A 24,770-nucleotide genomic window follows, 5' to 3' on the forward strand; every position below is an offset into this window, starting at 1 on the left:
CATGGACAACTAAAAGCAAGTGCCTTGCCTTTTCCCACTGGCTTCTTTTTATCTTTTTATTTCATGTACCTGCTACAGTTTAAATTACAGAAGACCTAATCAACATTTAACTTAATCAACATTTCCTGTTTCTTTTGGATTTTGTATCCACCTTCTACTAAAAATTAACATATTCCTCATTTCGTTGGTAAGATCTAAATGTGGCATCCAAATCTTGTTTAAGCACAAATCCATCATTTTTAGATTGAGGAACCAGCTGACTAGAAAACGTATAGAGCCCCATGGAGGGACACCACAACAGCACACTCCATGCTCCCTGGGAAACTCTTGGATGTCTTTATGAAATATCATGACTGGGACTCTCTGTTGTCTCTGGGGAAAGGAGTTGGGACCCGCAGAGAAGCAGATTGCTTCTATGTCACTGGCAGAAGCTCTTCCTTCTGGCGGAAATCAGTGCAGGTAACACCCTGATTGTGGTACAGAGTGCAGACAAACCACCCCAAAGTCAAAGATAACAGTGATGCTTTGATAAGGGCCACAGAAGGGTGTTCTAGGGCTGACACGCTCTGACACAGAAACAGATGTTTTTAAGTTCCAAAGTGGTTTCTTCATTTTGATAGGGCTTCACCATTATCACAGTTGCTCAATAATTTGATTAATTTGGCACAAGGATAACATTGTTTTGTAGGACGTGGGCATTGGAGCAGTCATGTATACATGTGAGCAGCGGTGACAAATTTCCACAGGAGAAAAGTTGCAGTTTACATCAGTTCTTGTGAAAATGAGCGAGCTAAGACTCACTGTATGAGAATGTGGGAATTGTCTGAGTTTCCTAAGGAGGCTGGGGCTTGAAGGCATGTGTGGCAGCTTGCAGAGAATGGTAGCAAAGATATGAAGCCAGGAGGAACCGGAGACTGCTCAGCACAAGCAGAGATCTACCTCCGTGTTTTTTCCTGACGGAGTCAGCACTAAAGATATAACTGATAACCTTCCAAGCACAGGGGTTGGGGGTAAGTTAGTGAAAGGGGACCTGAGTACAAACCAGCATCACTAAGAAGGCACAAATTGATTTATTGGTGCACACCGCTTGTTGTACAGACAGGCGATACCTGTTATTTAAACACAGCTGCGTTCCATGAGTTCAGCTAGAACAGGCCCAGACTCCAGCTGTGCTTCCCTGGCGTTCGGAAAGCAGAAGTTAGCTGGAGCTGTGCAAATTTCCCATCGACAATCCGTAGCAGCCTTTGTACGGTAGTTCCCTCTCGTTGGGTAAGTCACGCCGAAAATGTTCTTTTGTGCTTTCTGCAGTTATTCAGGGTGGAACAGTGGCTTGAAGCTGTGCTCCCAGCTGTGTCCAACCCGCGTGCACTAACATTCAACATCTTGCGTTCTCAGCTACGCACAGCTAAATAAGGGTATGTCTTTGGGTTCTACTGAAAAGCATTTGGTTGACTGACAATTTTGAAATGAGTCAATACGGAGACGGTAACATCCTTCCTTTATTTAAAAAAGAAATAAAGTGAACAGCAGAACGTTTCTTCAACAATAAATAGTAAAGGAGAGTTAGAAAAAAAAAAGGATTATTGGCATTCACAATTACTGTTTTTAAAAGTGGTTTGAAATGGGATGATAGACTCCTCGAGGGCTGAAACATCCTCCTCATTTAAGGAAACCTCAAATCGAGCTGGTATCGGGCCAATGGGGCTTTTTTTTTTTTTTTTTTTTTTTTTTTTTGTAATTCTCTTTCCCACTGAACACCTTAATCCTATTGTAGAAGTAGAAAAACACAGCTCCTGTGGAGAGCATAATACAATCTCACACCATTGTGCTTTTGATCTTAAATAAAATGCACCCACATTGAGCTTTTTCTCTCCGCTCCAGATTAGTTTTGGACCCAACCACCCTCATTCCTTTCTTGTGCTGAACTGCAAGCAACTTCGGTGTGATGTAGGGAGGAGCTGGCACAGAGCACGGAGGGAGGGGGGCAGCGCTTATCAGTGGGATCCATTGCAACAGGGAAGTGTTCTGAAAGGTGTGGGCAGGACACAGCTACCTCTGCCAGCCTGGCTGCCAGTGGCGATCAAGCAGATGTGACTGCCGGTGTCAGTGGCGGGGGGTGCCACCGTCACAGGGGGGGCTGGCAGAAAGCAGAGGGGACTCGGTACAAGGCACTCACAGAGCCATATGAGAGCAAAGGGGCCAGCGCGGGGCAGAACTTTGCCATTCAGGTACCTTTCTCCTGTCTGATCCTGGTGCAGGTGGGGCAGGTTTGGGGCGGTGCTGGGGGCACGGTGTGCTGACGCAGCCTGGCCTGCCTCACCGAGCATTCCAAAACATCACAGCGATCCCTCTTCTTTTCTCCCCCTCAAAGTTCCTGCCCTCTCCACGCCTACGGAGAAGTCTGAGGTCTCCCTGAATCAGCACTTGGGAGGAATCTCTCTGCCGTTAATGGTTTGCATCTTTTTGCATCAAAGGGTAAAAAATCACCGAGGGACACACGCACACAGTGGAAAGATCACACACAGCAACGCATCCAAGCAGGAAAAAAAAAAAAAAAAAAAAAAAAAGGTTGTAACGCTCATGAATTCCAGATGATGACTTTTTAAATCCCCGAGAAGGCAGCGAGATTGTTTGATTGTTCCCGTTAATTACTGGACGTGTCCCAGGATCACATATTTGTAGGAGATAAGGCCGCCCTCGCGGAGATGAACGCAGCCCCGCTCTCCCCGCTGCGCACGGGCCGCCGCGGGCGGCCGCAGGTATCGAGGGGCGAGCCCCGCTCTCGAGCCCAGCGGGGCCGCTTCCCCGCGGCGGTCCGAACGGAGAGGCGGCGGGGAGGAGAGCGCGGAGCCCCGAGGGCGGCGGGACGGGCCCCGCGAGGAGCGGCGGGGGGAGAAGGCGGCCAAGAGGTAACGCGGAGCTGCGGGGCAGCGCGGGGGGCGCTGCGGGACCCCGGCGGCGGCCGTCAGAGGAAGCCGTTCGGAGCGGCCCCGAAGTTCGGGCTCCGCTCCGTTCCCCGGCGCTCGGCCCGCACGTGCGCCCGGCGCGGGATGCCGGAAACCGGGGGAGGAAGCCGCGAGCGGGCAGCGGGGCGAGGCGGCCGGCGGGCACCCCCGAGGCTCCCGCCGCGCGCGGGTCTCCGGTAGCTCCGTGCGAACTTCCCGGGGCGGGGGAGGCTCCGAGGCGCCGCGCTCCGCCCGCCCCCCGCCCGAGGGATGGGGACGGCGGCGGCCGCGAGCGGGGGGACGGCGCGCGTCACTCCGGCGGCCGCGCGGGGAGGGGGCGCGGGGCGGCTGCGAGGGAGCCCCGGCGTGCGGCGGGACCGCCGCCTGCCTCCTCCTCCTCCTTCTCCTCCTCGGGGTGCCGGGGGCGGCCAGACACCGCGCCGAGAGCTTCTCCTCCCCCATTGTTCCCGGTCTCTCTCTTCTTTTTTCTTTTTTTCTTTTTTTTTTTTTTTGCCTTTTGTTATTGGCACTCGCATTGTGTTGTTTGTCTCTGAAGCCGCCTCATGACCAGCAAAGGGATTTCACCTCGTCCTTGAGAGAGAGAGACACACACAGAGCGAGGGAAGGGGGGGAAGGAGCGCGGGGGGAAGGAGGGCAGCGCGCGGCCGAGCGCCCGTCCCCCGGTCCCAGCCGCGCCCGGAGGACATTCGGCGGACCGCGGGTAGGTGCGCGCCCAGCGCCGCTGCAACCCGGGGCTGCCGGCGGGGCCGGGCGGGCGGCGCGGGCGGGGGGCGGCTGTCAGCGCGGCCCCGCTCCTCGTGCCCGAAGTTGGGCGCAACTCGTCCCGCCCGTGCCCGGCGGCTGAGGCTGGGAGTCGGCAGCCCGGACGGGGGTAGAGCGGGGCGGGGGGAGCGAGCCCCGCGCGTCGGGAAAGTTACGGGGTTCGTTTTGAGCCCGGAGTGAGCGGAGCCGTCCGTCGGGAGGAACGTGACCGGCTTTTCCCCGGGGATGGCATGCTGCGCGGCGCTGTACTTTGGTCAGGGGTAGAACCAATGGGAAGCTGTGGGATTTTGAGTAATAAGTGTGGGAATCTGCGAGAGGAGTAGGTCTAAGAGCGATTTGTTTTCTTGCTGCTGATGAATAATGGCCCCTAGGCATTATTTATTTATTTATTTATTTTTTTATAAGCCAGCAGGCCAACGAAATAGGCACGTGGGAGATCTGTAGGCGTCCGACATCGCAGCCATCCGCACGGCAGCGGTGCGGTGGGGCGGGCGGGAGCGCCGGGCACGGGGGAGCGCCGCTCCGGGGCGGGCGACCCCCGCGCAGCGCCAGGAATATCCCGCGGTGAGAGGGGGAAGAGGGATCGAGCTGCAGAGACGCGCTCTGCTCCATCTCTGTCAAAGAATGGAGTACGAAGCTGAAGTCAGCTGGAAAAACGTGAAGTTTTATTCCGGTTGTGCTACTGGAATAAAGTAAGGCGGTGTGTCCCGGCTTCCCTCGTCCCCATGCAAAGAAAGCTGGCAGCCCGCAGCCCAGCCGAAGTGAATCTCTCAGGTTAGAAGGCAGTTTCTCTCACACGAGGGGCTGTGCCAAGTTCTTCGCAGCCTTTATCACCTGGAGGCACCTGAGAGCAGCTGCATGCTCCCGCTGCTGCTCTGTATCCCCTCGGTCCCACCCGGTGCTGAGAAGTATGGTACTGCTGCGGAAGTGGACTCTTTGGCCTGAAAATACAGTTCACAGCTGCGGGACCGGGAGCTTTTTGTTACTGTTAGCTATCCCATTTGACAAGGCCGTTCCCAGCTTTGCTTCATGAGGCTTTCCGGCTGAAGCGGGGAAGGCTGGCATCGATTCGGTGCATTCCGTGAATGGGTAGCGCGGCTATTCTGACATAACTCAAACACGAGAACCCGATAAACACGTGGCCATTATGTGTGGAAACCCTGCAGCAGAGCCTTCCGGTTGAACGTAAACTGTTTTGGTTGAGAATTACACTAGAAGGAGCACAAGACTTGAAAGCCACAAGTGTCTTTTGTAAACAGATGGACGTTCGGGATGTATCGACTGCCTCAAGTTAATTCAATTAACATGTGTGTGCACATGTATCTCTTTTTGCCTACTCCGTGTTTTTATAAGGGATGGAAGCTATGTGTGCTTTTTAGAAAGAAAAGCATGCGAGTTCTGTCAGCATCTGCCCGAGCTCCAGCTGTAGGGGCTCTTAAGGACTGCAGCTGTGCTGCTGTGATCCTGTGGTAGCAGCTCGCTGCTGCCCTGTTAGGTGGGCAGGTACTTTGCTCGTGAGTTAAGAAATGGTAAGATCCATTTCAAGTGTCAGTATGGTGAGAATATACAGGAGGGCTTAAACATGCATCTTGCTGTGTGCCTCTGCCCTGCGTGCTGCCTGCCAAAACCGGTTAGGTGGAGCAATCCCATTAAGCTCTGCATTGTGTGCAGTGGGGTAGTTCCTTGGTGCTCAGGAGCAGCAGCTTTCTGTTAGTCATGGTGAAAATACGCTGCTACTCTGCGGGAAGGTTTGTGAGTGGCGCAGCTAACTGTCACCACATGAAGCACAGGAGGAGATGGAGACTTGGCATCTCTGCCGGCGCTGCTGTGTGTAACGTGTGTGCAGGAGCCCCGTCTCTGCCTGCTGCTCTTCCTTACCCTGGGATGCACACTGAGATGTTGGCATACGGATGCGCTGACAAACAGGGCATTTGGTGAAAAACAAGAATTCCGGCATTTAGGAGAAAGTAAATGAACAGTCCTTCTAAAAATACAACAGTCTGCTGCAGTATTGCCAGAGCACTGCTGTGATGCCGTTGTAGGCTGTCATTTTTTTTTGACCATTGTAAACAGATACTTCAAATATTATTACTGTAAGGATTTTTTCCCGTTAGCAAAGAAGATTTTTCACTGTTCTCTACGTAAAAATCCTCTGCTGATCTTTGAAGGGGCACAGCCCAACTTGCACTGAAGGCAGTGGAGAAGTTGCCAGTGAAGAAAGCGGGCAGTGGGGCCTTAGGCCGCAAGAGTGGCCTTTGTGGGGTCTATGAAGTCTCCTGTCCTAGAAACTCTTTTTTTTATAATTTCAGTTTTGTTGATACTCACATTTATTCAAGACATTAGGGATGGTCTAAGTAATCAGGATCCGTTATCCAGATCCAGATCTGGTTTAGGCAGTGTACTAACGTAAGCCTGAAACAAGAACACAGTCCTGCCTGGTTGTGCTGAAGCGTTTTGTGCTTTTGGGAGCTTTTTTTGTCTTTTATGGCACGCTTAGTCCAGATAGGAAAACTTCCTTTTAGATCCGTGACCAAACTGTGGGACTGTGGGAATTTAAAGCAAGAGCTGTTTCCGTTTGTGAAATTTAACAACAGATAAGAATATTCAGGTCAAGACCAAAGCTCTGCAGTCACCTCCTGCTTGTCATTATGATGCAATTACTCCCTCATTGGCATTTTGTGGAGAGTGGCAGCTGCAGATACAGTGGATTTCAGAGTGCGTGTGTGCAGTCTGTTAAAGTAGCTCGAGTTTGCATGATGCTTGCTCTGGTGATGGACATCTTGAAGAAGTGTAAGACTGTCATTCTTGCAGACCGTTTGCCAGTGTTTCTGGCCTCTTCAGGAACATAGTGGACACAAGGCACGCACGCAGTACATTCTGTAAATGGAAGTGTGTTGTTCAAACGAGTTTTTATTGCTTGTAGAGTGCACATCCTTTGTAGTTGCACACATTTCCAGATGAGGAGACTGTATGCTTCATGACAGCTTGAGGAGGGTCTCCTCTAATATTTCTGACAGCTTTATTTTCCGTCCACTTCAGCCTTTTCCTTTCTCTTTGAGCTGCAAACGTAAATTGAGACTCAGGTAATACATGAGAGGATCCTTTAATGTTGGCTATTTTCAGAGGCACAAAGGACAATTACTTTCTCTTCCTACTAACCTCCTGCTGGCTTACTAGCTGCTTGGGAGGCTGGTGATTTTAAGAATACCACTTACCCAGTGCATCAAATACCAAGTAAATCTTTGCTCACCAAGATTCCAGTTCCTACACCCCGTGGTAACACCAAAAATTGAACTTGAGTGGCCCGGAGCGCCAGCTCCTACTGTGATGACTCATACAACCATCAGCACTTTTTAGACTTAAATTTGATCCATTGGCCCTGAGCAATGCTGACAATTGCCAGCTAAAAGACCCTTCAGAGAATTGTCCTTTAACAGAAGTCTTTTTTTTCCCTTGTCCCATTTCCTGTTGTTCTTTTAAATAAAAAGAAATCCTGGTGACAAAGCTAACGTGTATTCTCTGATTATTGTTTTTCAAAAAAGAGTATTTACCTATATTTCAAGGAAAAGAATTGCCTGAAAACTACAGGTCAAAGTGATTTTATAAAGGCAGTACTCTTCACTACTGCACAGCTTCCTCAAGCAAAAAAAAATCTCATACAGTTTAAAATCATACTTCTATGCATGAGTGCTCAATCCTTCAAATAGTTTTAGTTGAAATATAGGGGGAAGCCTGTACTGTGTTAATGCTCTGTTAATAGTCTGATAAAGGACACACTGAACACTTAACACCTGCCTTTTTTTTGGTTGTGAGTGTGTCCTGCTCGAAACCGAGCAGGCTCAACTGTCCATTGCACTGTGATATTGTGAGTATCACTAATTCACAGCACACAACCCAAATAAAACCACATCCCTTGGGGGAGGTGATTTCCATTTTGTACTCTGCTGGTCTATGGAGAAGTGGTCCAGGTTCTACTTGAAATGAGTCTAAAGGCTCTTGGAAGGCTCTTCATTAGGCTTAGGTTTGCTGCCTAGTATACTTGCCCCTCCTGGTTCGTTCCCAGGGAAATGCTTAAAGTATGATGGACTATTAGTAAAATTGTTTTCCGGGTCTCTCTCTTAATATAGGTAATTTTAATCTATTCAGTTTAATTTAAAACTTCAGTTTAATTCTAAACCTCAGCAATAGGAGAACAGGTGGGTCAAAGTGAAGCTGCCTGCTTATAGCAGAGCAGTGATTGCTCTGCCTGCTTCGAGAAGCTGTTTTGTTAACATCTTTGAGGAGTGGGGGCAAAATTCAGTTTTACTCATGCTGCTTGAATGCCTTGAGCTGGCTGTCAAACAGATACAAATAGGGTTTGTGGTTGCTATAGGGGATGAATGTATAGTACAGGTTCAAATTCAACTGAGCGCCATGCTGGGTCTTTTTGCAGTCTGTCTAAACACATATTTAATTAAACTGGTTCAAACTCTAAACTAGGGCTGTGGAGTCATCCTTTTACACTGCTATAAAATCTTTCTGTATGAGTAAGCTTTTAGCTTCATGACGAGGGCTGGGGGACACAGTTGTGATCCTCAACTAACCAATTAAATACTTAGTAAGGAACTACAAGTTAATTTTATAGTCTGTTTAAAAAAGAAAATAAGGCAAAACAAGAGTTGCGGGGCTAAAGTTATGTCTCTGGTCAGTGGATGGAGAAGAGCTGCTTCTCTTAGCCAGCAACACCATTTTCATGTCACAACCAACTTTGCAGGAGATTAGGCCTAATGGAACAGGTTTATACGGAGAAAAAATCAGAAACCATTAGAAATCAGAAGAAAATGAGAAGTGGAATAGTTTTCGGGAAGTGCAATATGTTTCAGAGCAGCCTGGATTAAAAGTAGATACTGACTTCCGTATTGAAAAACTATTTAAAAGCACAGAGAAAATACCTGTTCTGTAGCAGCGATTCATCCAGCAGCTCACACTGATGGAATCTCTCCTGCACCTGCTCCATAGGGAGCTTGGGGACAGGAAGGTTCCACGCAAGGACACCCATTGTGGCCATTCCACGTGCCTTCTGTGCACATATAGCCAGTAAAATGCGAGTGTGTTTTCCCTGAAATAGGATATTTCCTTATGCCATGGTGTTAAAGATGAGGCTTTTCATGCCAAAATAGAGGCAAATGCATAGATGATAAGAAAAAATGAAATATATGCGTCGATGACACTTCCACGCAATGACAGAGTGGACGCATCTGCTCTGAAGGATATGCAAAATAGAGATCTAAGTTTGTGGAACCACAGGAAAGTGGGTGTGTTAATGCAATATTCTGGTTCTCGATTCAAGTGTGGGAGAAGTTTGTGTTTTATATGAGAGACTGAGCTCTTTTCTGTGCTTCTGATTGATTTTCTGTTTGTCGTTATATGCAGCTGGCCGCCAGAAGCAAGGCAGTCTGATTCTGAGCAAAATAAATGATTTGTTCTGATTCCTGCAACCGAGCGTTTGCATTGTGGCACCACGGCGCGTTAAGTGCGTTGTGGTTGAGATTAACAGATCTGGGACAATTAATTAGTTCAGGTTTGCAAGCCAAGCATAGATTACTCAATCAGTACTCACACGTGTAGGGAGAGTTTTGTAATTCTCCCTGGAACCTGTTGCTGCCATCGGCTTCGTGCCTTCTGCTGGTAGTTGGAAATGGCAGAGCTGGAACAGAAATGACTGAACTGCTTGTCACTTCTTCTGTGAAACAGTTTCCAGATGACACCTGAAATATAAGGAGGCATTCCTCCAGAAAGGGTTGCCGTAGGTAAGTAATGGTGTGGATGGAATGACGGAAGTTTTGTAAGTGTAGATGAATAATATTAATTCTCATGAGAGACTGCAAATGAGTAAATGCTGATGAACGTTTACAACTATGCACATGTGAATTTAAAGTGTGAGAAGGGCAACTGACAGTTGTGAAACCAAAGGCCTCTCTCCATCAGAGCAGTGATTGACTAGGGGGATGCTTGCCCCTGTCATTAAATGCCATTAGGCCAATGTCTCGCTTACTGAGACAGGGTAGCAATATCCATGTTTTTACTAAAAGAAATAGGGCAGAGGAAGAGTAAGACGCAGCCTTACACCTTCTATTGTGTTTTTCCCTGTTCTTTTAATGTCTGGTGCATTGTGCTGGTACAGAAAGTGGTTCCTAGTGAGAAGTATCAAGCTGAAATGAGGAGGGAAATGGAGAAACCAAGAGACTCTGATCCTTAAAAATGTATTGGAGGTTAAGGTGCTCCACTGCAGACAAAACAGCACAAATACCAGCAGCAGTCTGGCACCTGAGCACCCCTGCAGTGCACACAAATACAGCGTAAGAAAGCAGCAGAAAGAGGTTATAACTGTTGCACAATTGTGCAAAGATTTAGGAATTCATACAGTATTTTACTTTCTGCCTTCCTTGGTCTTAAACTATGTTTTTATGTATAAGAAGGAAAATTTTACCTGTAACCATACAGCTTCATATAATTAATTTTATCACAACACTAAGTCTTGCTCCTTCTGATCTTAAGGTGCTTGGAAATGTCTTTGTCTTTTCCTTTCCCTTTTCTAATTCACTCAGAATATTTGAATTGGAGAGCTGTCTCCAGTGGCCCCAATGAGGAAGAGTATGTATGTCTATACTTAACTTGAGGAATATGGCTTAGTTCATTTAAACTCTGCAGAATGTATTTGCATAAATGCAGTGCTTGGTTAGAAAACTCAGATTTCAGTGCAGCCAGAATCCTGCTTTGAAGGTAGCTTGGATGGTAGGTACCCTATTGACCTTCTGGGTGATTGAGGTGCTGAAGTCATTCATATGAAGGGAAAAAAGGAAAAAAAGTTTGTTTCCTAAGTTCTCTCTGCATTCTTAAACATTAAATCCCTGTTCTAAAAACCCGTGTAGACTGTGAAAAGTGTGTGTTAGAGATGCTCTTCAGAAGTTTCAGAGAGTGCAAAATGGGTTTCAGTTCTGAGCAGTGATACTGTGGGCAGAGATGGGCTCCCCCTATCCCTTGTACAGCAGATCAGGCCAGATGGGGCTTCATCTAGCTGACGATTGAAAGCCTTCAGGAATGGAGGTGCCACAGCCTCTCCACACAGCTTTTGGGTTGTTCTGGTGTGTCGTCTGTCTCTAATTGCATTTCAGTTTGTGTTATGTTGCTGTTGAATACATGCATTTGTTTTTTAATGCTTCTAGGCTTTTTTTTTCCTGATTCAATACCAGGACAATAATATGGATACTTACATTGTAGAGATTAGGACGTAGGAGGTAAGCATTATGGGCCTGGTTCTGTACCTGCTGCCGTCAGAGCAGACTATGCTATTTGTTTTAGATGGCTGATGCTAAAACCTAGAGGTGGTGACCCTTTGGAAGGTACATCCACTTGAGCATGTGTCCATGTGGGACCTCAAGAGAAGTGGAAGGAAGTTCAGCAGTCAGCCTTCTCTGGTGTTTAATGGGCTTGGGAACACAGCTGTTCCAAAAAACCAGCTGCTTCGAAAAAGCACCTTTTACAAATCTGAGTAAAACACTGGTGGTCTTGCTATTAATTTCCTTTATCTAGAGGTATAAGATTTTGCCCTGGTTTTGCTATTCAGAAAGTGTGGAGTCCTTTCAGTGTCTTAATAGGTTTTGGTTCAGCCTGCTGTGCAGTTTCCCATTTGGAGCTTATGTTTCTTCCAGCTCTCTTCCCCTCTCATGCTTTGGAGAGGAACAAGTGGGGTGTTTCTGTGGAGCTGCAGACTTTTTTTTAATCGAATGAAATGTATCACTTAAAGAAAATGGGCATGCGTGTGGGGGGGGAAATGAAAGTATGTTGGTTTTTTTTTAATAAAATATCACCTGCAAAGTGCTTTTAAATAAACCCCTATATAACTATGTATGTTTTTTTTTTTTTTTTTTTTTTCACTTGAAAGACACTATCTTCTTCTTCTAAACATTTGCACAGCAAAGTAATGCATTATTGCATTTTCATAAATAATTGAAAAGCAACTTAAAAGAAAGTAGGCCAACAGAAAAAAAAAAAACAGAAAGTGTCTGTTTCAAATTTGAGAGAAGAAAAATATGTTTCCTTCTTGATAGCAAGTCAGCTAAATGTTATTAAATCCCACTCTCCCACCCCAACATGACCAAAGACAAATCTGACAATTGGCAGTTTTAATCTAAAAGAGAGAGAAATGGGGAAAAAGGCTATAGAATGCTGAGCTTGTTTTGTTTTCTTTTTTTTCTTGTTAAGAAGGGTGATTGTGACCCCTTATCAGTTTGCAAGTGACTGAGGAGCAAATCTCTGGAGGTCTGCTTGTTGGATTTTTAGTACATTTCTCAATGCTGTGCTGTAATAATGCAAGCTATTTTAGAACTGTGCATACGTTAGTGTTCTGGCGCGGCATGATACAATAATGTGTGAAAAAGCATAAGATCACACCTTGGTGAAACTTGCAGATTTCCTGCATAATCCAACAGTGAGCTCTTGTCAGGTTTTGACTATATGTAAAGTGAGAATAAAGTTTCCAGAAGCAAGCGCAGGCCTTGGATGCATTTCTATGGCTGCTCAAGGATTTTGGCCCTGACGTGGTTATGAGTGTGCCTGACTTGAAGCGCTTGAGTCTTGCTGTAGCCAACGGGCCTCCTTCTGTGCTTCAGATTTGGCACACGCCTTCAGGCCTTCGCCGAATGGGAGCCTCGTTTTTTGCTAGTGCAGAGAAAGATCAAAGAGCCAGTGTAAATAATTTCTTAAAAAAAAAAAAAAAAAGCAATCAGTCGCTGGGAGCTGTTTCCAAGTAACACAGCAGTGCATTTTATCTGGTGGCAGAACCAGGGGCTGTGTGTGGTAAGAGCCCAAGGCTCTCCTGGCTGCGCCTGAAGCAGGTGGGAGGCCAAACCTCCATCATCACTGATGGGCTTGCTGCAAAGCAAGGACCAGGGCCTGCATCTCAGCCTGGTCATTGTGGCGGTTCCTGGCCTTTCATTTATGCTATATCTGAAGGTACGTACATGTCGCAGGAATTGCTGAGGCTCTGAGGCTTCTGTCAGGTGCGAAGCTTCACTAGGAGGTTGTAATGGTAATTCTTTGTAGCCTTGAGATCGCCATTGCCAGCATTAATATGCTGCTGTGCAGTTTCTTAAGATTAGAGCTACTCGGTGAGTGGACCCTGATCAGATGAATGGAGGCTGCAAAGATGATCAGTGTGTGCATTCTCCCCCACTTTCCTCCCAGATTCACTCCGTCTCTTTTGTTTTTTTATAGCCTGCACGGCTGTGTTTTAAGTCTCTGCCCACCATTTCCAAACGGTGTGATGCATTTGTCAGGGATCTGGAATTTGGGATACTTTGATGTAACTTGGTGCAGGTTTTGTAGAAACACCTGACGTGTATGTTTAGTTCTTAAACACCTTCTGTGCTTGATTTATCCTCGCAGGTTGTCAAGGTATTCAGATGACCTGAAACTGAGGAAGTACGAGGGAGCTCAGCTGGCAAAAATCCGACATTGAGTCTGACTGTGTCGCAAAGTTTCTTTGCAGCATTGAGCCCAGGCTGTGTAGGAAGTGAAGAAAACCTTCCTCACTTTTGCCATTGTATCCAAAAAGCTCTGAGCAACATATTTTTTTTCCAGGTGATGAGCAACCTAGTTAGCTCACATTGTTTAAACCCAGTGCCAGCTCTCCTTTGTTGAAAGCACAGTGGGAATTTGTAATGTCCTCATGTTCCACTCTCAGAAGGCTCAGTGCTGAAGTGCTCTGGTGGTTTGGTAGGTTTCCTCAGCCTGAGGAGCCACAGTCAACTGGTGCAGTGGACTCCTGTGCACTAGCATTATCTAGCCTTTATTGGAAGTTCTTCACATTAGACGCTACCGTTTAATATGGTTCAGAAGGCTGGCTTTTGGTGCAGTAGACTCGCAAATGTTAATCTTGCTGGAGGTTTCCATAGTCCTGTGTTATTTGTGATCACCAGAGATTCGTGGATCTTGAGGTTAAGGATGTGGAGGATGCTGAGAAAGCAGGGTTATTTTCTGTTTTCTTTGGGAATTCTTTTTCTTTGGCTGTCCCAGTGGGTATCCTGTGAGTGTAAGGCCAGGACTATCTGACTTGGGGAGGCTGAAAGTTAGATTTTTGGGCATAAGACAAAGTCATTTTGTTGACACAGAACAGTAGGCATGACTGTTACTGTTTTACATTTTTGTATTTGTAAGAACAACATATTGATGGCTGTGTGTTAAAACTCTGTCTTTTAGTGGCTTGTTTTCTTTCCGAAAAAGGAAGAAGACTACATTCTTACTGAGAAAGAACCCGAAACGATACTGGAACAAGTACAAGGGCTGTGTTCATACATGATCAGATTCAGGAAGATTAGGGCACTGTGTATAAATTGCTTTCATGTTCATTGGGTTAGCAGCTGTCAAATAAGTGATTATAGATGTTGGCAAAGCTTTTTTTCCATAATCACTGTGAAACAGGGATAGAAATGTAACAGATGCCATTTAATATGGACCAGCACCTAGGTTCTGTTTCGGGGTCTGGCCTTTTACAGCTTTGTGGCCAAAGTTTTGTAGTGTCTTTAATTCCTTACTACCTGAAAGTGGAGGTAATAGTTTCTTACTTTACAGAAGATATCTGAGGCTGTTTGTTAAATAGTTTGATAGCTTTTGTTGAAAGGTATGAAATGCAATAGCATTAAGGACAAGATTAAACAGAACAATTGTGCTCTGTCTGATGATTGTTACTCCCATACAAGTGCTAACTTTCTGCAAGAAATAACGTGATCTGAGACTGCATAGGGCTTTCATTTTTTTTTAAATTTGTTAATTGACAAGGCTTTTGGATACATGGCACCATACTTGCAGTCCTGTTGAAGAGCAAATGAAGCGTTGTGATGCTATTTTTTACAGCATAGGAGTCTTCAGTGACTCATTTAGTGTTTGTAATGCCTGTGACAGATTAAAAAAATCGAATCAGTTATTCCCAGTGAGACGGATACACTCAGCCAGACCCTATTTGAGAGTTCCTTGCAGCACTGTTAAGACCAAAGTACGCATCTTCCCCTTCCCCCCCGAAAGAATCCAGCTTATCATGAAATGTTTATCAGAGCCATATAAACATTTCTTGACTGCTGAATTTTGAAGGGAAATTCTTTTGGTCTAACATATGTATCGCAAGCAAAACTCTTCGCAGCTTAGAAAAGAAATAATTAGCTTGGTTACAGCCCTACTTATTACCAAGCATGCCAGCATCTGGCAAGGGTAGGGCGATCTGGGAATTTGCTGCTTGAAGCCATGGAACAAAGTGTTCTGATCCGACCCCAGCGAGCGAGTCCAGGACTTGAACTGGAATCTTCAGGAGCAGAAAAGTCTTAAGTGTCTGGAAAATTGGCCTGTTGAGTCACCACGCAGGCACTAAAACAAAACTAATTTTAAGCAGGTCAGAGTTCAGTGATTCCCTCTGGAATCTAATTTTTTTTTTCCCTTAAAAAAAAAAAGTCTCATGTTTTAAGTGAAAAGGGTCAAAGTTGATGCACTGCTACAATTTTTGAATGCTTTCCCTTAAGAACAGCCACCCAGGCTAGGATTAGCATGAAGGGCTGCTAGGCTGGCACTTCAGTGTCTGGGTTAAAAATATTTTAAAGCAGTAAATGCAGTCAGAACAGAGAGAGAGATCCCTGGGAGCCTTCCTGTTCAAAAATGTGTGAGCTCAGGGCAGCAACTGCAATGTAATTTAGGACAGTATATGCTTCATAGCTTTAGAGAATATTGCCTCTTGTTAATGTTACCTTGGAGGACAGTGGGATAGTGGTAATTTTAGGGAGGTGGTATTCCTGTTTGTTTTACATTGAAAACTTCAGAATAAATAAAAAGAAGCATGAATTGAGGAAGAAATGTAACTGCTGAAACCCAGCAATGAATCCACTCTGAGCAGACTGTAGAGACAACAGGGGAAGGTGGGCATGAAACATTTTCATGGGAATGCAGCTTCGAAAGGAACTTAGGAGACAAAGGAGAAATCAGGTATGTACTTTAAAAGGCATGTGGGCAAACTTTTGTCTGTGAGCCCAGTGAGGAGCCTCTCACATGAAATTACAAAATGTTTGGGGGGATCGAATGACAAAAAGCTTGTATTGCTTTTCCATTGCTGAAGAAATGGGGCTGTCTATAAGCAGAAGTGATTCAAATAGCTCTTTTTCAAAAAAGTGCTCTGGAGAGCGAGGGAGATTTTTCATTTCCATTCCTTTACAAAGATTATTTCCTTCTTTTCCCCTTCATGTCTCACAGAGTTCCCTTTAAATCTGCAAGTGAAAAGGATGGTCTGAGCTACCTAGGGAGGCTCAAATCTGAATTCTGTTTGTGTCAGGCTCTGTGAGCTTGGTGATCTCTGTTTATCTCTTAGGAAATAGTTGTGCTTGCACAACACTGCAAATGCAATGTGCAGATGTCGGGACAGCTAAAACAAAGAAGGCTGTCTAGGAAAAGCAATGCCAGACCTAATGGCAGAGTGGAGAAGCAGCGGTGAGGACTTGTGCCTTCTTTTCTTCCTTGTGCTTCTGCGTGGCCGTAGGTAAATCTCCGGGGCAGACTGCAAGCTCCTTATGCACAGTAGCGTGTTGCAGCTCGTGCAAACCGTGCTGTTGATACGGGGTGTTTGTGGGACTGGTTGCCCACCTGGGCACAAAAGTTTGCACTCTTGTTATCAGTTCAGGAATCATCTTGTGAGTGACACCTGTCCCATGGGGCTTCCTCTTGGATGTGCAGTGTCTGTGTGATGTTGGGCATTTTGAGTGGAGGTGCTATGAAGTTTAACGTTTATTAGGAGAGCCTCAGTCCGCCTTGCCAGGACATAAAGTTACTGGAACGCTTCCCTTCCGTGTCCATACAGGTGTGCAGTATGTGTGGATTTGCATGGGAGAATGTGTGAAGCTCTGAGATCCTATTTGTCTTCCAGGATATGGCAAGGTTCAGCTTTTGTCAGGCTTATCTCACAGCGACCATAGTTTACTAAAATATTTATTTCAGTTTAGGGGAAACTTAGTGACATGCAGTTGCTTTTGCATATAAGATCATGGTTTATAGCCCTTTGAAGTCATTATGTTTGAAGGGAAAAGGAGTGCTTAAGGATAAGCTGAACTTGAATTAAATTGTGTAGGCTGATAACAGATTGAATTTGTGGTACGGCTCGTTTCGCTAAGGAAGTAAGTCAAGCAATGAGTAATGCTGGGCCGACTCGTATCGTAACAGGAGGTGGTGTAGTGCGAGGCAGCAGAGTTTGCTGAATCTGAACGATGAACCGGTTCTTCTGACTTTCGGGGATGGTGGTGGAAGGTAGAAAGTTAATCTGTGGTTTGTATAACTTTGTGATTCACAAGCATAAAGCTGAGATAAAGTGGGCTGGTTTCCCCAGTACTTTCATTTGCAGTGATTTAGAACTTCCAAACTACAAATTGCTTCTTTTTGCTAATAGGTGACCCAGTGGAAACTTTGCGACAGGGCAGACTTTTAGGGAACCATGAGACAGAATGTCTGTTAGGTAGCTCCCAGATATAACGCTGATTAGTATTTTTTTGATCTTTTCATTAGGAATTCCACAGTTGTCCTTGTATTCAGCCCCCCTTTAAACCTTACCCCAGCACAAGAGGGTTGCAGTATGCACATGCTGTGCTGATCCTTTTTGTTTAACTGGCAATGCTTTTACACTCAAACTAGCTATCAGGGTATGATGGGTCAACAGGATCGTTCTCTTATCGTGAGGCACACCTGAAATATCTGCTTAGGCAGTGCTTGTGATTTCTCAGCAAATGTTCAGCCCAGTGGGGAACTGCAGGACTCACCTCCATCTCCCAAGGGTTAACGGTAACCTATAATAATAATCTTGTGGCACAAAAATGCTTCTTTTTATGCATTACCTATTTCCAGAGGCCTAATTTAGGTTTTGTATCAAAATGGATATCACAAACCTCTGAGCTTCCTGCTGAGAAGGAAAGTGCTACTGAGAGACATCGTTCTCTGTTATTCTTCTGGTGTCCGGGAGGGGTGAGGAGGCAAGGAAACAATTGCTGATATCTCTAGCAGTAAGTGTAAATAGTGCCAGGGTGGGCTGCAAAAGTAAAACAGTTAGAGGGTATTGTTCCTGTGAGAGCCTGACCCTTGCTGTTTGTCAAATACGTATGCGTGCGTGTGTGCTTCTTCATTTATGGGGCAGTTTACAGATCAACAAGAAACCAGTTGCATTTTGTAACTGCACAAAACTTTCACCTGTCATTAAAAGAAAAGAATATTGAGTAAAATGAGAGCGTTTTTTCCTGCTTCAGTGTGCAGGCAGCAACGTTCAGGGATCGGCGTGCATGTGTCCCTGCTCTCTCTGTGCACGTTTCATGCCAGATTCTGCTGCGGATCCAGTTGAACTGTTTTCATCAGTTGCTTTCCTCAAGAATTTGTTTGTTGAATGTTTTCATATACAGAAAGTTATGTTTGCATTTTTGTTTCTTTGCTGTAAGAAGTGCAAACAGGGAAAACAAAAGCTGTTTTCTAAAATGAAAAGGTTTTGGAAATCAGAAATTCTTACTGAGCGCCCGGATAGTTTCTTCCTATTTAGTATTGATTTTTCATTGGGAACGCATATGAGAGGAGAGGACAGATTTTAACAAAACCTGAAAAATGCTCATGTTTCACACTTTCCAAGCAGTTGCTATTTTCCCCTGCTTTTTCTGTACGGAATTTTTTTTGTGTGGAGCTTGTCTCAAACCTGTCCTCCTCCACCTGCCCCATGGGAGTTTCTGGTGCTCCTGGCTCCTTGTGTCTGGCAGACTCAGGTGCCAAAACATGGACCTGGTCAGCCATGTGGATAGCAGAGTGCTCTACCTCCCAATAGGGTTTATCCCATTGATTTCAGCGACGCTCCTGTTGGGCTGTATTGGCTTTGGCCCTCGGTTGCCTGGCTGAGGCCAGAAGTAGTCATTAAGCAAACAGTGCTCACCACCCTGAGCTTAGAGGAGTGAATGCATGGCGGAGAGCATGGCAGGTGTGAGCTGTGGTCGTGCTCTGCCACAGCCTGGGCAAGTCCTGCGACCCTTTCTTCCTCAGTTCTCTTGTGTTCAAGGCCATACAATCTTACCATTGCACATGGGTGTTGCAAAAATTAATTAATAGCTATTTGCACGATTTCAAAGACTTATAACCCTAAGTAAACAGGAGCTTAATCAGTTATTTTTTTCTTCATATTTGTGCTATAGGAGAAACCTACTAATTTATTTCCAAGCGCATGACACACAGAAACTATTTTCACACTTCTAAGTGGAGCTGGGGCTCAGTGCCAACACTTTTTTTTCCTAGTGAATCTGGTATACTTGTACACTCATATAGAACGGTGCAACCTTACAGTTTCACTCAAGAGGTGGAAATTTTTTCTTCTGCATTTTTGTATTTATAAGCTGTAAATACCAGGCGCTTTTCGTGGGTTAGATTATTTGGTCCTCACAACTGCATGCATTGCCAATGTCCTTTAGCATTTCTGTGGAGTAGCTCTGACTAGTAAACAGTAAAAATGTGTGGTTTTTTTTTTTCTCCCATGTGTTCTGCAGTCTCCTTATACATTAATTATTGCATTTTAGGTATCTGGGGATTCAGGAAGGAGAATGGAGACAAAATATAATTGGGAAGCTTGTCACCTCTTATCCTCTTTCGTGTGTATATGTGGGGAAGCCCCTTCGTATATTGATTTGGGAAAGAGGACCAAGTCATGTCTTGCACCTGATGCGATGCTGGAAATGTTATGCAGAGCACTGGTTTAGTGTGGAACATCTATGTGCAGGAAGGCAAAGGAAGTCAGAGTTCGTGCCCGTATCTGCATTTGCTGTCATAAGAGGGTTAAATAAGACCTAAGTGTTTGGTTTTTTTTTTTTTTTTCTTTTTACTTTTATTCTTATTTTATTTTTAAAATTTCCTTTGTTTTAATAAAGTATTTTTTTTCTTAAATGAAGTGAGAGAGGAGAGTAATATGCCACTGACATGCTTTGGGATCTGAAGCTCCTGTGGACCCCATAGGATGTCAATGGACTCATTAAGATTTAGCCCAGTTGTATGCATTATTCATAATATACATTCACAGCATGCACCCTAAAGACTGTCTCCTGTGAATGCTTAGTCAGAATCATTTGCATTCTGTATTATGGATCCATAATATAGAATACATTTAGCTACATTTTGTGTATTATGCTTTACACATATTTGCAGCCTTTGCTGTTCTAGAATATGCAGAAAATGTGCTTAAAGAATAGAATGCAGTTGTGTTTTGTTGCTCCATAAAAACTAATGTGTAATAAGGACCCTGATGGAAATTAATTATTGTGTATGAGCAATGGACAGTTGTTTTTGTGTTTTTTTTTTTCTCTTTATTTTCAGTGACGTTTTGAATTTACTTTTCTAACATGTTGAAGAGGTGTTTTAAATTCTGGGCTGATATTTTGTTTTTGTTTTGTTTCAAATACATACAAATATCATTTTTGATGTGGAAAGTTGGCAGATGATGAAGCATCAAATTGAAGCTGAGATGCTTAATAATAGTAAGAGTTGTTTGCTCGGAGTTTGCTCTAATCCTACAAACATTCTTTCTGCTGTACATGACAAGACGAAGGAATCAACAAAACACCACATCAGAAGATTAATTCTCTTCCTGGCATTTGGAGTGTTGGAGCTCTTATCTTTTCACTTTTCCTCAGCTGCCATTACACTGTGGTTATTGATCTGATCTCCTCTTTAGAAGAGATCTAGAATAGCCCAGACATGTTCCTAAGCATACTTCTGCACTAGTTTCCTCAGCTGTTACACAGAAATGACAGAAATGGTACTCCTTGAAGTCCTCTGTAGTAACGGTCTGCACAGATTTACTCCTTTGGTACCCTGTCAATGCTGACAAAAAATATTCCTTTGGATAATTTTGTTATTGCAAGAAAACTGCATTTTTGGGGGTTCAAGGAGTGAAGCTGTGGAGATATATGGATTACTTTCTTAGTGCAGAATCTTTAAGAGATCATTACTATGAAGTGTCTTCCAGTTTGGGGACCATAAAAATATTTCCAACTGCCAGGCTGTGTAGAGGAAACTGCGGACAGCAAAAAGAAATAAAAGGATGGTAGTTTTCAAGCCAGGGCAAAAGCCAAGATCTTGCAGCATCTTTTGCATGCCCGCTGTCTTTTGAAAAGCAGCCCCTGTGCAGTGAATGTAAGCCTTCAATCTCTTTTTCAGGGCTGTGCTACCGAGTTCTACAGATGACAACAAAAGGGTAGATGGTGAGATCCATGTCTCAGAAGCCAAGCACACAATGGGCAAAAGTAGTTTTCCAAGCTGAGATATATACAGTGCTGAAGGACATTGCATGCCTTTCTGTGTAGCTTTTTTCCCAAATGTTGTAATGCTTGATAAAAAGCCAATGCTTATCAAAATAATTAAAGCAAACAGTCCTAATATCACGAAAGACTGAGAGGGTTTTTCCTATCATTGGCTAAACACAGGTGAGTGTTATGGCAAAGTCGGGAATTTGGGATAAAATGATTTCAAGCTCTTGAAGTATTTATATTTACTTTTTTTTCCAGTCGGTTTTCCTGTTTACCTTTAGGCAGTGTTCGTACACACATGCCCTGAAGGAACAATAGAGTCTTTGCTGTGTCCAGCAAACTGGGAACTTATCCTTTGGTCCAAAAGTGACTGTTGAGTTTGTGGTGAAATAGGATCTTAAATATACTCGTTTCATTGCCTTTTTGATCAGAAGGGATAGCCAGTATTCGATCAGAAGTTTTCACAATTGAGAATTTTCAGTTTGTTTATAAATACGTATCTTGCAGCATGCCATTCCTGTTACTTGTTCCTTTTCCTTAGCAATTGACACTTCAAGATGTTTAAGTCTTGTTGCATAGAAGCAACATGTTTCTTTTTCTTTTATACAAGATGTAGCACGGTGGAATTCTGCTCTGTGAATATGGCAGTATAAAAGCAATCACTGTAGAAGTGGTAACCATATTGCTTTGGGAGTGAACGTTGCTGGAACCATTGCCAAACGGCTTTCTGTCCAGGAGAGCAAAGCTGCCCTTCCATCTAAGCAGCTTGTGTTACTGGTGCATACGTGGGGCGAGGGATAGAAAAGAAAGACAGAAGTTATGGTAATGAAATCCAGATTTCCCTTAGCTTAGTGCTCAAGTTTTTCATATCATCTCCCTCGAGTCCTAAGCTCTCCTTCTTTGTACTCTCCTATTCCCTCTCCTCCCCAGCCCTTGGTGCTGCCCTGGCACTTCTCTGCTACACCCTTTCTTCCTTGCTGTGCTCTGAAAGCTCCAACATAAAACCCAAATAAATATATGCAAAAGAGATTATTAGTTTGGTCCCTGATTCATACTTACAGCACTAACACTGTTGATCCATCTCATTGGTTGGATGCAAGGATCTGAGACCTGTGTGAACATATTTTTTCCCATTACAAATGAAGGAAATGAGAACTTAAGTAGTGCTTGAAAAACAAGACATCAAAATGCCCCTTTCAGACTGACAAATATGCTCTGTATGCTGAACTTCTGGCATTTTCTTTTATTGTTTTCACAAATACCATTTGCATTTCAGCAAATTCATTGCCATTTTTGATACTCTGGGAGCTGCTTCTGGAAAATGAGTAGAACATGCCTTTTAGCTCATCTAAGCTCAGAATACAGTGCTGTGTCTATGACACCATGATCTCCAGAGCATTTTGCAGTTCTGCTCCTTGTATTCTTCTCTTGAGAAATCTATATTCCTACTGTAAGATGTGTAGTAGTGCAATGAACATGTTTTTTTTATTGTTATTAGGCTTACAGTGTGGAAAATGAAGAGCTTGCTTCCAACTGTTTTATGAAATTTCTAGGAAACTCTGAGCAGCTTTATTTAATATTTGCAATATATGGTTTTATTTTTGTAAATGATTTTAAACGGTGTAGCAGAAATGCTAAGTCATGGCCTGAAACAGTGATTGAGCAGCTGGTGGAAGGCAGGGCCAACCCAGTGGAGCTCAGCTACATGCAGTGTACCTGAGTGACCAGAAGGGACGGAGACAGGATCCACTCCCTTCCCAGAACTCATTTTAGGGTTTGCAGTGGAGGTAAGTGTTTTGCTAGAGATTCCTGTGTACCTGGGGCCTTCTGAAGGTAAGCAGCTTCTTTCCTTATTTTCTGTGCCCATGGCTACTGTATTTGAGTAAATCTTTGCTTGCTGCAGCCTACAACCTTGCTGCTCTGCTTTTGTTGCTTTTCATCACGTTACAAATGGTCTTTCTTCAATAAACAACCATTTAGGTAGGAGCTAGAGTAATGAGCACTGTATGTTAGCCAGACTCATGAAGAATGGCGAGAAGAGTTTACTTGTATTGTGGTATCTCTGTGCCTTCCTGTTAGTAACTTGCTGGACAGAGTACCTCCATAGCAGGCTTCAATTCAAGACTCTTCAAGTACTATATTACCTTTATTAAAATTATGCTATGGAAGTAGTTATTTAAATGGATAGATTTTAAAGAGTTTTTGGTGGGTTACTTACCACATTGGTACTCCATTTTGCAGATAGAAATGTTGTGTGTTTTGACTTTTGATTCTTTTCTCCAGTAAGAAAGATGGCCTGTCCAGTTATCTGACATCGTTCTCTGCTTTATTCCCTTGGAATTGGCTGTCTTTTGTCCAAAATAATCTGCAAAGTATTTCTGTCTATCCATCACATTAAAAAAATCTGCTGATAGAATTCTCTCATCATGGAATTTCAAAAATAGTGAATTTTGATTTTTCTTTTATCAGCCTTTCTAGTTCAGAATCTGTAACTTTGAAACAATATGATTTGGTGCTTTAAAAAAGAATCTAAAATTTTCATGTGATCGTGGGAGATAAGGCTTTAAGGAGAACATCGGGGATTCCAAGACAAAAGAGAAAATTCCAGGGTATTTGCAACCCTGGAGCTTCTTGGTACATATGATTGAAAAGGGCCACAAAGACTCTGGTTGCATGCTCCAACTGCACAGAAGATCTCTCACATTGTGATGCTTCATGGGAAATGTAATATCCAAAGAAAAAAGTTAAGACTGTCTCTCTCAGACTCTGGTCCCCACACAGTAGAGTAGGAGTGGAGGAATAATGCTGAGACCAATGGAAGCAGGCATTTAGGGAAGTTGGTGTTACCAGATGTTTTTTCTTGCTGTAGGCAGAACTACTGAAGGAATATTTTTTTTCCCTAAAGTACCATTGAAGAAGAGCTATGGATTTGCACACAATTCTGTGCTTGGCATCTTTGCCTTGTTCTGATGACCTTGCAAAGGAGCAGTGCTCATCACAGGACCTTTCCACAACTGTTTGCTTCATTGTTTGTATCATCAGGAGGTTAAGGTTTTCTATTTTGTCCTCTCCTTCTTTACAAGAGCTGTGCAAGTCAGCCATGCTCAGCCAGTATTTCAGCTCCCAGGGTGGACAAGGCATCATCTTGTGTGTGCTGGGTTTTGTTACCAACCTAAAATACTCTGGTCTTTGATGTAACTGTTCAGAAGTAGTTTCATCTGGTGTTTTTGGTGTGTGCATGCAAATTTCTTCTAGAGATAATACCATCAAATGACTGCTTTGTTTTGTTGTGTTTTCAGGTTATTGCTAGTATAACCTTGAATTCAGGCTAGAACTTGTTGCCACGCTGTTCCTTCCCCTCTACTGCATCTCATCCTCAGTCCAGTTAGCAAGGCGTACAGTAGCATGCCTGTTATTTGTTCCTGATCTTAAAATTCTGAAGTTGCTTTTCACCATTTTCTCACTTTTGCTAGTTTTACAGCAGTGGTGCTGATCTGTTCTTACTGATGCAGTTGAGTGTTCAGACTGTTTTTAATAGCTGCAAAGGAAGAAGCAAAGATGAGACTTCAGAGCTGCATTCATTCGTGTCTGTGTTATTTTAGTACTAAATCTTGATGATAAATACTAGTATTATTGTTGATTAAAATATGCAAGGAAAGGTTTCAGTTCTCTTTTGAAGATCAGCCCCCTTTACTGAATAGGGAAGACGAGCCCTTTTAAG

At 44.1% G+C, this 24,770-nt stretch overlaps 1 protein-coding gene across 3 annotated transcripts in view; it reads left to right on the forward strand.

Annotated features, from left to right (window-relative positions):
• The first annotated feature begins 2,441 nt into the window (after window positions 1–2,441).
• SOX5 (SRY-box transcription factor 5) overlaps window positions 2,442–24,770 on the forward strand; it is a 632,328-nt gene continuing 609,999 nt past the window's right edge. For 2 of the 3 annotated variants that reach the window (XM_090146149.1, XM_090146142.1), the window contains exon 1: window positions 3,262–3,666. The gene's annotated coding sequence lies outside the window, so the exon portion shown is untranslated. Of the gene's footprint in view, window positions 2,910–3,261; window positions 3,667–24,770 lie in introns of those variants that run through there. The other variant, XM_090146153.1, reaches the window with a different exon arrangement.

This window comes from Phasianus colchicus, chromosome 1, assembly GCF_987193195.1.
Source record: "Phasianus colchicus chromosome 1, bPhaCol1.hap1.1, whole genome shotgun sequence".
NCBI classification, from domain to species: Eukaryota; Metazoa; Chordata; class Aves; order Galliformes; family Phasianidae; genus Phasianus; species Phasianus colchicus.